Source organism: Syngnathus typhle, linkage group LG21 (genome assembly GCF_033458585.1).
Source record: "Syngnathus typhle isolate RoL2023-S1 ecotype Sweden linkage group LG21, RoL_Styp_1.0, whole genome shotgun sequence".
In the NCBI taxonomy this organism is placed as follows: Eukaryota; Metazoa; Chordata; class Actinopteri; order Syngnathiformes; family Syngnathidae; genus Syngnathus; species Syngnathus typhle.
In genome coordinates this window covers 1,738,453-1,753,365 of record NC_083758.1, presented here as the reverse complement: position 1 = coordinate 1,753,365, position 14,913 = coordinate 1,738,453, and the positions used below count along the sequence as shown (strand labels likewise).

The 14,913-nt window shown below is 41.8% G+C and overlaps 1 non-coding gene across 1 annotated transcript; it reads right to left on the bottom strand.

Annotated features, from left to right (window-relative positions):
* Positions 1-1,234: 1,234 nt before the first annotated feature.
* Positions 1,235-1,398, bottom strand: LOC133145942 (U1 spliceosomal RNA). The gene has a single exon (XR_009711186.1). It is a non-coding gene; the product is annotated as a U1 spliceosomal RNA (small nuclear RNA).
* Between the last annotated feature and the right edge of the window lie 13,515 nt (positions 1,399-14,913).

Below are 14,913 nucleotides of genomic sequence, written 5' to 3'. Positions count from 1 at the left end.
TGAGCAATAAATTAATATATTTTCCACAAATTATACTATATGTAAGGAACAATAATAGGAGCCATTTAGCTATTAAAGTATTAATATAAAAATACCCTCGTAAATACCCATAAACTGATGCTTTGCTTCTCTTTCTACTGCCTCCACGCCTTTGTTCACCTCCTTTTTCTTAGAGTTGCCATCTAGTGGTGGTGGCAGCATAAGAAATGAAGTAAAAACATACCCATCATGCATTGCCTCTTTTCACCTGAGAACCATATGAATTTGTCCATCCATCCATCCATTTTCTGTACCGCTTAGTCCCCACTGGGGTCGCGGGCGTGCTGGAGCCTATCCCAGCCGTCATCGGGCAGTAGGCGGGGGACACCCTGAACCGGTTGCCAGCCAATCGCAGGGCACACAGAGACAAACAACCATTTGCACTCGCACTCACACCTAGGGACAATTTGGAGTGTTCAATCGGCCTACCAAGCATGTTTTTGGGATGTGGGAGGAAACCGGAGTGCCCGGAGAAAACCCACGCGGGCCCGGGGAGAACATGCAAACTCCACACAGGGAGGGCCGGAGGTGTAATCGAACCCGCACCCTCCTAACTGTGAGGCGGACGTGCTACCCAATTTGTATTTATAGAAAATCTCCAACAGTACCGCAGAAAGATAAATATTTCTTTTTCTGAGCAAGTTTAGAAAATGACATTCCCTTAAAAATTTGAGAACAAGGATTGTACTAAAAATTTCTGGCACAATTTCTGATTTAAAGAAAGACATTTTGATCATATTTTTTCGTATATCCTTGCTGCCAGCCGCCATGAACTTGAATCAATGACGTCATTGACCCTCTGCTTTATCCTGTGAGAATGAAGCTAACAGACTGTGATGTAAACTACTCTTGATTTGACCAGTAGAGTAGGGGGTGCAAAAATCAGTTGTATGTCTGGGTCCACGTACCTTTTGGCCATTAGTTTTTCTTTATAGTGTAGGTAAATGGAGAACGGGAAATGATCCGTGGGGCTATTCCAGAAAGCAGGTTATATGAAAGTTATATCATATACGTTCGTATCAATAACGGGTCGGGAACGTAGTAATTACATTTTATTTTGCAATTACTAATTTGTTGAATGAAGTTCGGCAAGTAGGTGCACAGTTGCAGAGCACAGCTTGATGCACCATCGCTCAGTATGTGGCAACCATGAAATTTGGCTTCGTGTGAGGGATTTTGTATTGTACAGGAGAATCAGGGGAGAGCGCGAACGCAGTCCCCCACTACCAGAAATTGTGCAGTCGAGATTCCCACATTTGGGGAATTCGCAGGGGTCAGCACAACCGGAGTGCAATGGCTGAGCCTCACCCTGGGTGAACCACCTTCTTGATCATGGTATCTCCCCTGCCAGGTAAGTATGAGTTGTATACATGGCCGGGGCCGACGTTTCCACCGCGCACACCATCTACAGTCAGAGGCTAATTTGGTACAAAAGTGTGAGCACACGTATTCAGTGGATGAGACAGCATTCGTAGAACTGTTAACATAGTACACCTTTAGTCATTCAAAACCAAAACATTTTAAATTAAGTAAAAAATAGATTCAGAAACATGACCATCATGCCTTGCTTCTTTTTCTACTGCCTCCACGTCTTTGTTCACCTCCTTTTTCCTAGAGTCGCCGTCTAGTGGTGATGCCAGCAACTATAATAAACCGATAAATGAAGTCAAAACATGCCCATCATGCAGTGCCTCTTTTCTCCTGAGAACCCTAAAACGGTATGAATTTGTATTTATTGAAAATCTCCAACATTACCGCAGAAAAATATATATACTTCTTTTTCTGAACGAGTTTTGAAAATGACATTTTCTTAACATTTGGAGAACAAGAATTGTACTAAAAGATCCTGGAACAATGATAGGAAAATCTCAAGCAAAAAAAGACATTTTGACCATATTTTAGAACAGTTACGTAAATTCTTGCTGCCGCCTAAGATGAACCGTCATGAACTGTCATATACTGATATTGTACTGTGGGCCTACGTGATGACGTAGTGAAGGAGTGACGTTCAGGGAAATGAATATGCAGACAGAGCGGCAAGTTGATGGCCCTCTGTTTCATGAATAAAAGTGATTAAAGACATCGGTTCGGGTCCTGATTAAATTCAGAGTGCATTACCTAATAAAGATATAAGGTGAGCACACAACAATGGCGACGAGGATGACGTCCACCTTCTAAGGAAGAGGAGATAACGACGACGATTTTCGTGAGCAAGTTTAAGTTTGAGCTAACATGGCTAAGTCGGAGCTACAACCGTTTGTTTGCTGCACTGATCCAGCTACTCTCGGGCCAAGATGGACACGATGGCTAACATCTTTCGAGTTGTATGCTGACGGTAAAGGACTGGTAATGAACGAGGATACGACCAATGCTACTAAACAAAGAAGACGCGCTCTACTTTTGCATTTGGCGGGACAGGACGTGCAGGATGTTTTCTTCACTTTACCAAACACGGGTGAGGTGACCGACTGCGCGGCAGCAGTAAGGACACTTGACTCCTACTTTGTTCCCCAAGTGAATGCAGCGTACGCGCGCCAATCCTTCCACAAGTTGTTCCAAAATCAGGGAGAAACGGTGCAACAGTTTGGTACACGTTTACGTCAGCCTGCGAAGGACTGTGACTTTCAAGGAGACAAGGACAATCAAATTAGAGACGCTATCCTGAGCAGATGCTGTTCTGGATACGTGAAGAGAAAGCTTCTCGAGGATGGACCTGGTTTGACTTTGGCTCGCACGTTGGAGTTGGCATCGCAATGTGAGCGAGTGGAAGAGCAACTAGCAGCAATGAATGGGAGCAGTATCAAGAAAGAGGGGGAAACGATCAGTCGTATCACAACGAAAAAAGGAAAGTTCACAAGGCCAAAAGGTAAATTGAAGAATTGTGATGACAATAAAGCAGAGAAGCAGTGCTACAGGTGTGGCTACACTGACCACATGGGTAAGGATCCCAAATGCCCAGCACGTGGACAAACATGTCATAAATGCAACGGTAAGGACCATTTCTCAAAAATGTGTCGTACCAAAGGACAAAAGAAGCAAAACGTTAATGCTGTAGAGACTGTGCACAATGACTATGCATTTATGGTGAAAGACTGTGAAATGCCTGAAAGACTAATATTTTGTGTAGGGGGAGTTGAGTTAAAAATGTTAGTAGATTCTGGGGCAACGAGTAATGTCATGGGAGAAAATGTTTGGGAGAAGCTAAAAGCTGAAAACATAAAATGTGAATCATATGTGCCCAAAGAGCAGAGAAATATGTATGCATATTCCTCAACCCAGACACTATCTGTCAAAGGTGCTTTCAAATGTGTAATCGAGATAGGTGACAGGACTGAAGAAGCTGAATTCATTGTGATTAGAGGTAATGGTGAACCACTCCTTGGTAAAATGACAGCTATTAAGCTTGGAGTACTAAAAATAGGGGAAAACGTTGCAGCAATCACAGATGTTAAAAGTATTCTGCAACAACAGTATTCAAATGTGTTCAAAGGAGTAGGTAAATTAAACACCAAACAAATCTCACTGTACATAGACCCAAATGTGAAACCAGTCGCTCAACCACTGAGACGGATACCCTATCATTTGAGGGATGCAGTCGAGAAGAAAATCAAGGAACTGATGGACATGGACATTGTGGAGAAGGTTGAAGGTCCTACTCCCTGGGTAAATCCGGTAGTGATTCTCCCAAAGAAACATGACAAAGACCTTAGGATGTGTTTAGACATGAGAAAAGCTAATGAGGCTATTGTGAGGGAGAGATACCCCCATCCCTACAGTGGATGAAATACTGCAAGGTCTGAATGGTTCTGCAATATTCAGTAAGCTTGATCTCAAATGGGGCTACCATCAGTTAGAGCTAACCCCAGAGTCCAGAGAAATAACAACGTTTGCTGTGCATAATGGTGTTTACAGGTACAAAAGACTGATATTTGGAGTCTCGTCCGCTAGTGAGCAATACCAGCACGAGATAGCCAATGCACTAGCAGGCATCGAGGGTGTGGAGAACATCTCAGATGACGTGATCATCCACGCTCCAGACCAGGTGACACATGACAAGCGCCTGCACGCAGTCATGAAAAGACTTTCAGAATGCGGATTAACACTGAATGTGGAAAAATGCCAAATTAACATGGACAGACTTGTTTTCATGGGCATATTGTTGACCCAGAAAGGCATTGGACCAACTGAGGAGAGAGTGAGAGCTGTTAAGGATGCCAGAGAACCAAAAACGGCAGCTGAAGTGAAAAGTTTCCTAGGACTGGTAGGATTCAGCAGTAGATTTATACCCCAGTTTGCAACGCTCTCTGAACCACTGAGGAGATTGACCAGGAAAGAGACTACATTTGTGTTTGGACCAGAACAAAAACGAGCATTTCAGACTTTAAAGACTGAACTAGCCGGGGCGGGTACTTTAGCTTATTTTGACAAAGAGGCTCCTACCAGAATAATCGCAGATGCAAGTCCTGTAGGGTTAGGCGCAGTGCTTGTACAAAAACAAGATTCTGAGGAGGTACCAGTGTGCTACGTTAGTCGTAGTCTGACAGATTGTGAACGCAGATACTCACAAACAGAAAGGGAGGCCCTAGCATTAGTTTGGGCATGCGAAAGGCTACATCCATATGTGTACGGACGTAGGTTTGACTTAATCACAGACCACAAGCCATTAGAAGTCGTATACAGTAAAAGATCCAAACCATGTGCTCGTATAGAGCGATGGGTCCTCAGACTTCAACCTTATGACTTTCGGGTGGTGCACATCGCAGGAAAACAAAATATTGCTGATTCTTTATCTAGGTTGTTGTCAGACACAGGGACAAAAGGAATACATGAACATGAATCTGAAGAGTATGTGAGATTCATTGCAGTTAATGCAACACCAAAGGCGCTTACCACACGAGAGGTAGAAGAAGCCTCTGCTGTAGATCCAGAGCTGACGGAGGTGCGAAATGCAATTGAAATTGGACACTTCGAAAAATGTAAACAATATGCACCCATTGTAAATGAACTCTGTGTGATTGGATACATTGTGTTACGTGGAAGCCGCATAGTTTTACCAGAAAAACTCAGAGCAAAAGCACTTGCATTAGCTCATGAAGGACACTTAGGAATTGTAGGGACAAAACAACATCTCAGAACAAAAGTGTGGTGGCCTGGCATGGATAAGGCAGCGGAAAAATACTGTAAAGCTTGTCATGGATGTCAAATAGTGGCCAGACCAGATCCACCTGAGCCTTTGAGGAACACAATCTTACCAGATCGACCATGGCAAGACGTGGCTGTAGATCTGTTAGGACCACTACCAAACAATCAGTCTATATTTGTTTTAGTAGATTATTACAGTCGCTACTATGAGTATGAAATAATGACGTCTACAACCACGGACAGAGTTATTGACTGAATTGAGGACATTTTCAGTAGGCATGGACTACCAGTGACGATCAAATCGGACAATGGACCACAGTTCAAATCTGACTTGTTCAGGGAATACTGTGAAACAAATGGAATCAAACATGTGAGAACACCACCAAAATGGGCACAAGCCAATGGAGAAGTGGAACGTCAAAATGCATCACTGATGAAGAGAATCAGGATTGCACAGGCAGAAGGGCTGGACTGGAAACGTGAACTGAGGAAATATGTAACTATTTACAGGAGCATTGAACACCCCACGACAGGGAAAAGTCCAGCTGAACTTCTTTTCAACAGGAAAATGAGAGGAAAGTTGCCTGACCTCTCTGAGTCCAAAACAACGGCTCTAGATGTTCGTGACAGGGATGCTGAACAAAAAGGGAAAGCAAAGCTTTATGCTGATGAACGACGAGGAGCCCAGTACTCAAATGTGGACATTGGAGACACAGTACTGGTACAACAGGACAAACAGGACAAATTCACAACACCATTCAATCCAACCCCACATAGAGTCGTGAGTAAAACTGGAAGTCAAGTGGTAATTGAATCCCCAACTGGAGCTCGCTACCACCGGAATACCACTCACGTGAAGAAATACCAATCATATGAGAATACTGAAGGACATGACACACCGAAGACTTTTACTGAAGGGGAGGAAAATGTACTGAGCAGAAATGTGGACAGTTGCAACCAGACACCACAAGAGGAAGCTCAGGAACCTGAAATGAGGCCCCAGAGAGTCAAAAAGATACCAGCAAAGTTCAAAGACTTTGTGACAAAGTAAAAGTAAAGGGTTGTGTCTGAATATATTGTTCACTGTTTAAGAGAAAAAAATGTTTATGGGTTACATCAGAAAAGTTAGACAATACAATGTTCGGTTAGCAAAAGATGATGATGTAAATTACATGGTCAATATTAGTATGTGATGGTACAGTTTATTTCTAAGGAAAGGGGGGATGTCATGTACTGATATTGTACTGTGGGCCTACGTGATGACGTAGTGAAGGAGTGACGTTCAGGGAAATGAATATGCAGACAGAGGGGCAAGTTGATGGCCCTCTGTTTCATGAATAAAAGTGATTAAAGACATCGGTTCGGGTCCTGATTAAATTCAGAGTGCATTACCTAATAAAGATATAAGGTGAGTGTCAGGGTTTTCCAAAACTATCTTGATCATATGATTATGTTGGAATGTATGTAACCAGTAATGAATAACCTTGGTAGATTAGTTTTATGCTTATGTTGGTGTGTAACCAGTAATAAATAACCTAGCTTGTTCCATCCTACGCAATGTCGTAAAACATCCCCTGCCCTGCTAATCTAGAGGTCAAGGGCCTTTTTTACTTGTCTATTCAGTCTATGGTCACCCCCACCCTTTTTCTCTTAATAAAGATGGTCTTGTGGGAAGCGAGAGTCAGACGTCATTCGATCATTGCTGTACGCACAGTGACGAATGGACTCTCCGCCTGCAGGTGCCCAAAACGACTAACTTGTCTCCGAGTGGTTCTTGCAAAATAAGTTAGAGTGAGCACCACTCTAACATTTTGGTGCCGAAACCCGGGACCCTCATACACACCATCTGACTGACGGAGGAAGACGTGCTGCATTGTCGACAAGCCAGCGTCCATTAGGAGGACCTGGAAAAGAAAGTCCTGGGAAGAGAACTTCTTCGCTGGGCCAGCATCTTAGGTCTGCCTTCGTCTGACAGATGTGGATTGGCGGGACCCGGCTGAACAGCGAACCAAGGAGACAAGTAAGTTAAAACCCTAAAGTTGTGTGATTGTGTTGTTGTGAAACGCGTAAAAGTGCACAGGAATAAAAATAGGCAAGACAGAGGATAAGAAGTCTTGAGGAAGGAGGGGGTGTTGTAGAGTCCCCCTCCGGATGAAGTGGCTCTTCTGGAGCAGTGGTTTTCAAAATATTTTTGTCAAATCTCACGTACCTCCGTGTACCCTGATTTGACAACCACTGTTCTAAGGGGACAACTTCGCGTTGGCAGGGCTGGGTAACTGGACGGTTGTCTTTAGTTCCCAGGGAAGGAAGGGGTGTTGTAGAGTCCCCTCTCCGGATGAAGCAGCTCTTTTTATTTTTTAAAAAGAGGACTTCGCGTTGGCAGGGCTGGGTAACTGGACGGTTGTCTTTAGTTCTTAGGGAAGGAAGGGGTGTTGTAGAGTCTCCTATCCGGATGAAGCAGCTCTTTTATTTTTAAAAGAGGACTTCGCGTTGGCAGGGATAAGAAATTTGTGTGGTTGAGAAAGTGTGATTGGTAGGATAAATTGACTAAATAGCAGTTCTAGCAATGATCCACGAAAATAATACAGGCTAGTAATTGTTCAAAGGTCAATTTAAACTTGCATTGAGGATCCTCAAAGAAAAATAATAAAAATAATAATAATAATAATAATAATTGTATAAACCTAAAATACCAAATTAAGATGGCAAATAAAAACAGTAGATCCCTAGCTCTTGATGGAGATGAGAAGTACATGGCGAGTAAATTTGTTAACTGTATGCAATACATGCCGAAGTGGAAGAAAAAGTATGGAGTAGAAGGGAAGTTGAAAGTTGAAGTGTGGAAGATAGTGGTTGATGTCTTGGAAGAGAGTGTGAATAGGAAGTCAGAGGGACTGAAAAAGAAAAGAAAAGAGAAAGAATTGATTTGTGCTAAAATATGGTTGAATGCTTCACAAGAGAGAAGAGAATAAATCCAAAAGACAGAAAGTTGAAAAGTGCTGCGACGATGTTTGTCAGGCCGGAAGACAATGAGGCCACAGTGCGCAGGCGCACTGTCCCGGCCACGGCTCCAGCCGCAGCTCAAGCAGAAGAGCAAGAAAGCCATTCCGCTCGTGTGCAAAACTTGTATACAACAACTATGCAGTGGGACAGGCATGCTGAAAAAGTTATCCAAAAAGGCAAATGTTCTGATGTATTTCATCTAGATGATGATAATGATCTAAATGAAGATACAACGATCTTCTTCCAAAGTTCCCAAAGGGGAGAGAAAGAGAGAGAGACCAACAAGGCCGAAGGTCACCATATAATTCAAAACCCCCATCAGATTCTGACAACTGTTGGAACTGTGGGAAACGTGGACACTGGTCAATAGAGTGTTTTAGAAGAAAAAAAACGGTGCCAGTCAAGGGGCAGAGGAAGAGGCAGAGGAAAAATCACATTTACAGCATGACAAGCTTCCTCTCCTTTGACCCCTCATGCTAATACAGAGAAAGAAGGAATAGATGCCCATATGACAGCAAAACATGTCATTGTCTGATTATTGGAACATTTTTTGGATTATTAGAGCTCCTGTCCATGCAAGAAGTATGACAATGCTGTTTGTATGCCCAACGACAAATTACCAGGGATCAAATTGTGTGTGTGCACGGAAGTTAGAATTTGCAAATCAAGTGGTAAATGAATGCAACTTGAAGATAAATAAAAAAAATTGGAGTGTACTGTCCTTGTGTGCGTGGGAGGGACTGGCTCATGGTCGACCACGGGAAATGGCCAGCCTGTGGCGAATCATTGGTGCTGGGACCTGCCCTACGCGCGCGAGAGCTGTGCATGTGTGTTAAAATGATGAAAATTGGCTAAACTTTCAGTGTGAAGAAATTTGTTAGACTGTGGTCTATCCAATTTGCACCGCAGAACAGAAACGATTTGGAAAGATAAAAATGAGAGAAGGAGAGAAAAATGTGTTTGCGAGCAGGAGTTGATCCACACTGGTGCATGTTGAGTGTTGAGCCCTCATGAGAAATTTGAAGGAGAAGCGACAGAGCATGCTTTCAGGAATTGGAAGAGGCAAAATTGTGAATTTGAGACATTGCAATGCTACATTTAATGGGAATAATTGATTGATGGTGTTATAAAATTATATGCGAGCTAAATCTGAGAAATTGAGTTTGTTAAATCTAAAAGCAAAGAAAATTTCGGATTGATTTGCCAGTGGTTTTTATGAGTTGAGTTTTTTTTGGTGGATTGTTCTATCGGGAACCTTGAGTTGGGGGTGGTATATGAGTGTTGTGTGGTGAGCTTGGATGAGTTGAGACCAATGTGATGGAGAGACTCCTTTTTGGAGACTGTGTGTGAGATGCAAATGAGCATTGATGAATGATTGCCTTGAATGATGGGAAAATACAGGTTGAATGGTTGGAGCTGTTGGCGACTGCTATGGAGAATTGGTAGAGCGACTTTGCTGAAAGAGTGGTTTTGAGTAAGTTGAATGCTGGAATGAAAAACATAGCTTTTGGATTGATGATTGACTGGAGAAAAACTGGAGAACCAGTAACACATGCAGAAGATGTGTGAACTGGGAAATTGAGAAGCGTTTTGGAAAGAAAGTCAAATTAAATGATGGAATCATATGTAGTAAAGAACACATCCTCCCAAAAAGTTTGTCAAGGTGTGAGGCATGGGCGTTGCCAAGCCTCAGAAGGAGGGAGTGAATAGGACAGATAGTGGAAGATAGTTGTTAGAAAAATGTATATATATGTTATCATGCGTTCTCTAATCAATGCCTTACCGCAATATTACTGCATTATATGCTTGCTGTTTGGCCTTGCTGTTTTTATGATGTACCACGGAAGGACAGTTCCTTTCTAACAAAGACCACTTTGTTAGACAACATGCCTCATTGCTGTCTTGCACCCCAGATAAACCTCCAAGTGACCATTAAAGTCAGGGTTTCCTAACTATCTTGATCGTAGGATTAGGTTGGAATGTATATAACCAGTAATAAATAACTTAGTTTGTTGCATCCTACACAATGTCGTAAAACTTCCCTTGCTATGTTTTTACTTGAGGTCAAAGGTTTTCTCTTCTGTATCCAGTCCACTCAAACTCCTCTTCCCAGATGTCTTTATTAGTATGTAAACACCTAGTGATTTTTCCTTACGAGGCAAAGCCCACATGCTTTCCCCCTCCTTTCTTTAGGGGCTTGTCTCACACTGTGGGTAGGGCAAATCCAAATAAAAAGAGCGGGAGTGCCTACAGATATTTAGTGTGTGTAGAGATTGTATTAAGCTATCTGTACTGCACTCCTCGCGAGAAAAGACTTAATATTTCTGTCTCACTTGTGGTTTGTTTGCTGTTGCTCTTCTCTTAATAGTTATTCAGTCATTGAAATAAACCTGACAGAAATTGGGGGCTCGTCCGGGATCTCGACACGCCTTGAACGGTTCCAGCGGGCTCTTCGACGCAGGTGACAATCCTCGGCCGAGGTAAAACAAAAGCCCTTTGACGGGACTGTCTCGATCAGTCCGGCTGGACACCGGGAGGGTTGACGAGATCTTCCGAGGAAGAGAATCAGCAGACCGTGAGTAGGAATATTAATTCTATTAAATAGAAACAGTTAAATTCCGCAGGGGCGGATGTGGAGCCCCCTAGCTTTCAAGCTAGTTAAATTCTGCAGCAGGAGGGGCGGACTCCTCTGTTATTAAAAAAAAAAAAAAAAAAAAACCTTGAGAATTCTAGACCCTATCAAGTACAACTAGAAACAGTTAAATTCTGCAGGGGCGGATGTGGAGCCCCCTAACGTTTTATGTTAGTTAAATTCCGCAGCAGGAGGGGCAGACTCCTCTGTTCTTAAAAAAAAACGCGCGTGGTATGCTTGTGAACGGTTTGACTGAGAGTGATCTCATTTGAGCGCTCCTCTTAAATAGTAAGCGAAAGTCCCTACCCCGACATGAACTAAAATGCAAAGATTGGAAAATAATTGAAAGGCAGGATCCCAACCGATTAAAAAAAAGATTTCGATAAATGGGTTAAAAAATATAAATTTGAGGGACAACCAAATTATTAGGACTTAGAGGTGCCATAAACGAAACAACATAAATAAATCTTAAAGAAATTAAAGAAGGCATCTGATGATGTAGTGTTTTGGGAGAGAGAGAAAGAGAAAGAGAGAAAGAGAGGGAAAGAGAGAGAGCTCAGAAAGCACTGTATTGCAGGTAGGAAGATGATGAGACTGGGCCTAACAGTAGGCAGGCAAGAGAAAACCAAAATTTACAGAGTTAGAGAAGAAGGGAGAAGTCTAGAGAAAGTAGAGAAGCACGTAGAGAAAACACATGCTACAAATTCAAAACTAAAGATCATAGCGGGAGGAATACATAAATCATGCCCTCCATGCGGAAAAAGTAGTAATAGACAAACAAAAACGAAAACAAATGAAAGCTTCAAAACACACTTTTCTGGTAGATCAGGATAGTGACACTTTTTACCAAAATGCAGGCAGAGGACAGAAAGGCCAGAGAGGGCGAGCAATGTCTAAAGGAGGCTTTAGAGGCCGAGGAAGAGAAGTTGTGCAACCTCCAATAAAATGCTGGAATTGCGGAGAAAACGGTCACATGGCACGTGACTGCACAAATTAACAGAAACACTATGACTAGGCCAAAATCAAATCAGATCAGGTTTCCATGTAATGAAGTGGGAACCTGGCTGCCAAAATTAAGGAGAAAATTAGCTTAAATATAAGGAGATATTTATGTTAAAAGGATAAAGTAAGATAAAGAAACATTGACGTTAAAATTTGCTAAATAAATAGAAAAGAATTACACGTAGTTTCTAAAAGTGAAATAGAGAATAAATCAGACAAGTAATACGAGCAAAAAGATGTTCTTAGTGCTTCTATGTGTTCTTATATGTTGTGCGTCATCCTTTTGTGCTGGTGTGTGTGTGCGTGTGCGCGCGGAGGATCCTCATGAATGGGTGTGTGTATGAGTGCGAGTGAGATGTGTTCTGTGGAAGAAATCAGTAATGGAGAATGTTCTGGAGGCTGTTGAGCAATAATAGGGAAATTGAGAAGTGGACGATGATGTGTTTAAGTTTGTTGGAGAAACTAAGATGAGCAGTGTGTGGCAGTAGAGAAAATAAGACGTGTGTGGCAGAAAGTGACTAGAATGGTGGCTTGATAGGACGAGAATGAGACAGCAAATGTTGTGTAGAAGACTGAAAGATGTTGAAGGTGAACATGATAGGGGAGGGCAACGGCAAAGTTGGCCTGCCCTTTGAGAAGGTGAAACTGATAAGCGTGCCTGCGCTCGCGCGTTGTCGCGGGGCGGGGCTGTCCGCGTGGGCCTTTGCTATGCTCGTGTGGGCGGTGGGCCGGCATCATGGTTGTTGCAGGAAATGGCCAGCCTGTGACCAATCAACATTGATGCTGCGCCCCCACCCCTCGCACGAGCGGTGCTGTGGCTGCGGGCGAAGCAAGGAAAGTGTGAGTTTCTCAGAGAATGTTTGAATATTTGAAGCAGGGTGATGCTTGAGGAAGATGTGACAATATTTGCATGAAGGATAAAAGGCACTGATGAGAAAACAAAAGTATAACCGAAACGTCAAAATAGAGGATGACGTTTGCGCAGCGTTATTTGTTTGTATCGTTTGTGAGCTGTGTCTCTGCTGTAAGTTTTTGTGTTGTCTGTGTGCCGTCAGTGTTATGTGTTGAAATTGGCTAATGTAGGTGCACAAAAGAATTGATTTGCACCGCAAAACAAAAGCAATTTTGAAAAGAAAATAAGAAGAAAAGAAAGGCAAGCAATTTTTTGTGGGCAGGAACTGGTCCACACTGCATTAATGCCTATCCCTGATGAAACCAAATTTGAGAGATGGAAGGAACTTGCTTTCTGGGATTGGATGAAGCAAAATGATTAAATAACAACATTTCAAAGCTAAATTTAGAAGAAATAGTCGATTGGTTGTGTAAGGTCTACACAAGTTTTTACATTTGAGGATAAAAGAGTGATTGAGTTAGTTACAGTTAAGAAACAACAACAATTAACTATTATATTAATTTACTGATGGTTAATTTGTTGACTTTAATCTTTTCCAATTAGTGGATTGGTTTGACACTTTGAGGAAGGAAAGATTAGGATGTGGAACACGGGTTGAGACAACCAGTTACACACGCAAAGCATGTGTGCACTGGGACACTGAGAAGCATTTTGAAAGGTGTGTCAAAATTAAATGAAGATGAAATCATATGTAGTAATACAACGCTTTACTACATATGGATTCTCTAAATCGTACAATTGAGTAAAATAAAACATACTTTTTGACTTTTGTTCAAATTACTAAGATTCTTGTGATAAACGATGAGAAACTGATTGAAAAGAAACTACAAGAAACTACAACTAAGCTAGTTGTGGAAGCAGTCCAATTGCCACGACAAATAGCTATGTGCACGTGTGCAGGGCACGCACGAGACTGATAAGGTGTCAAGAGGTAACAAGCTTGCGGACGGAACCGCATAGCTGCAGTGCAAAAGACGCTTCAAATTTTATACACACAAGAAGCGGATTGAATTACTGAAACATTTTTAAAGATGTGCACCGACAAAGTCCATAGATTGAAATTCAATCATGGACAAAGAGAGGGGCAAGAGTAGAGAATGGCATCTATAAATGACCAGAGGACTGACCTATCCTCCAAAAAACCTATACAAGCGGGCAGCAATATTGAGCCATGGTTGTGTGTCGCATGGCTCAAGAGGAGGGATAGTGGGGCAGGTCAGTCAGCTTTATACAACATACGGATTTGATTCATATTCAAAACATTTTCAAAACAAAAGAAAATAAAATAAAAATTTTAAAAAAAATCGTAGAGCTTGTTTAACATGTGCTAAACACAATCCACAGGGTTATAATGCCTGGTCATAATAGATGCATTCTCAAAATGGTTTGAATTGGCTTCAACAAAAACACTGAATGCCTTAACAGTGGCAAAAACGTTATGTAAAAATAATAATAATAATAATCATAATAATACCGAGATATGGGATTTTGAAAATTAATTCTAGTGACAGAACTGGTATAAAGTGTGAAAATGTGCATGGGAAAAATGGAAGATCATGGACAAAATGTTTAGACCTGGTCAAGCTGTACATACATTTTACAAGTACTGTGGGTTTAACCCCGTGTGAAAAATTGTTTGGGCGACAATATAGATTACCATGTTTTAAAACCAAGTGGAAAACTAAGGATGATTTAAATTTGGCATTTACATTTTATATTTATAATTAATATATTAAAGTCAAAAAGAACAAAGCACGTTCTCATTAAGAGCATTGAAAACAAAACGCTGGTGTTCTTCCAAGGGGGAAGGGCCACATTGAATATTGATAATTACATCAACTGCCATTAAAATAGCAGAAAGGTCAGTTGAGGTAGTCCTTGGAAATTACAAAAGGGTAATTTCTTTTGAGGTAACGTTCAATCGGGAAAAAGTGACCCAAAGGGAGCCTTACCTCTTAGAGAAATGCCGGGAACAAGAAAATGGAACAATGACGTTATTGCATGTAAGGTGGCTATCTTTGTTGCCACTTTGTTAACTTCAGCAATATGGTATTTGTGGGAACTAAGTCATAATGAGTAGGGGAGAGATGAGTGAACAACTTATATTGATCACTCCAAAAAAAATTATGCTGCATTGTAGCGATTTAAAAGATCAATTTGACCTTTGCAGGATGATCTGCTG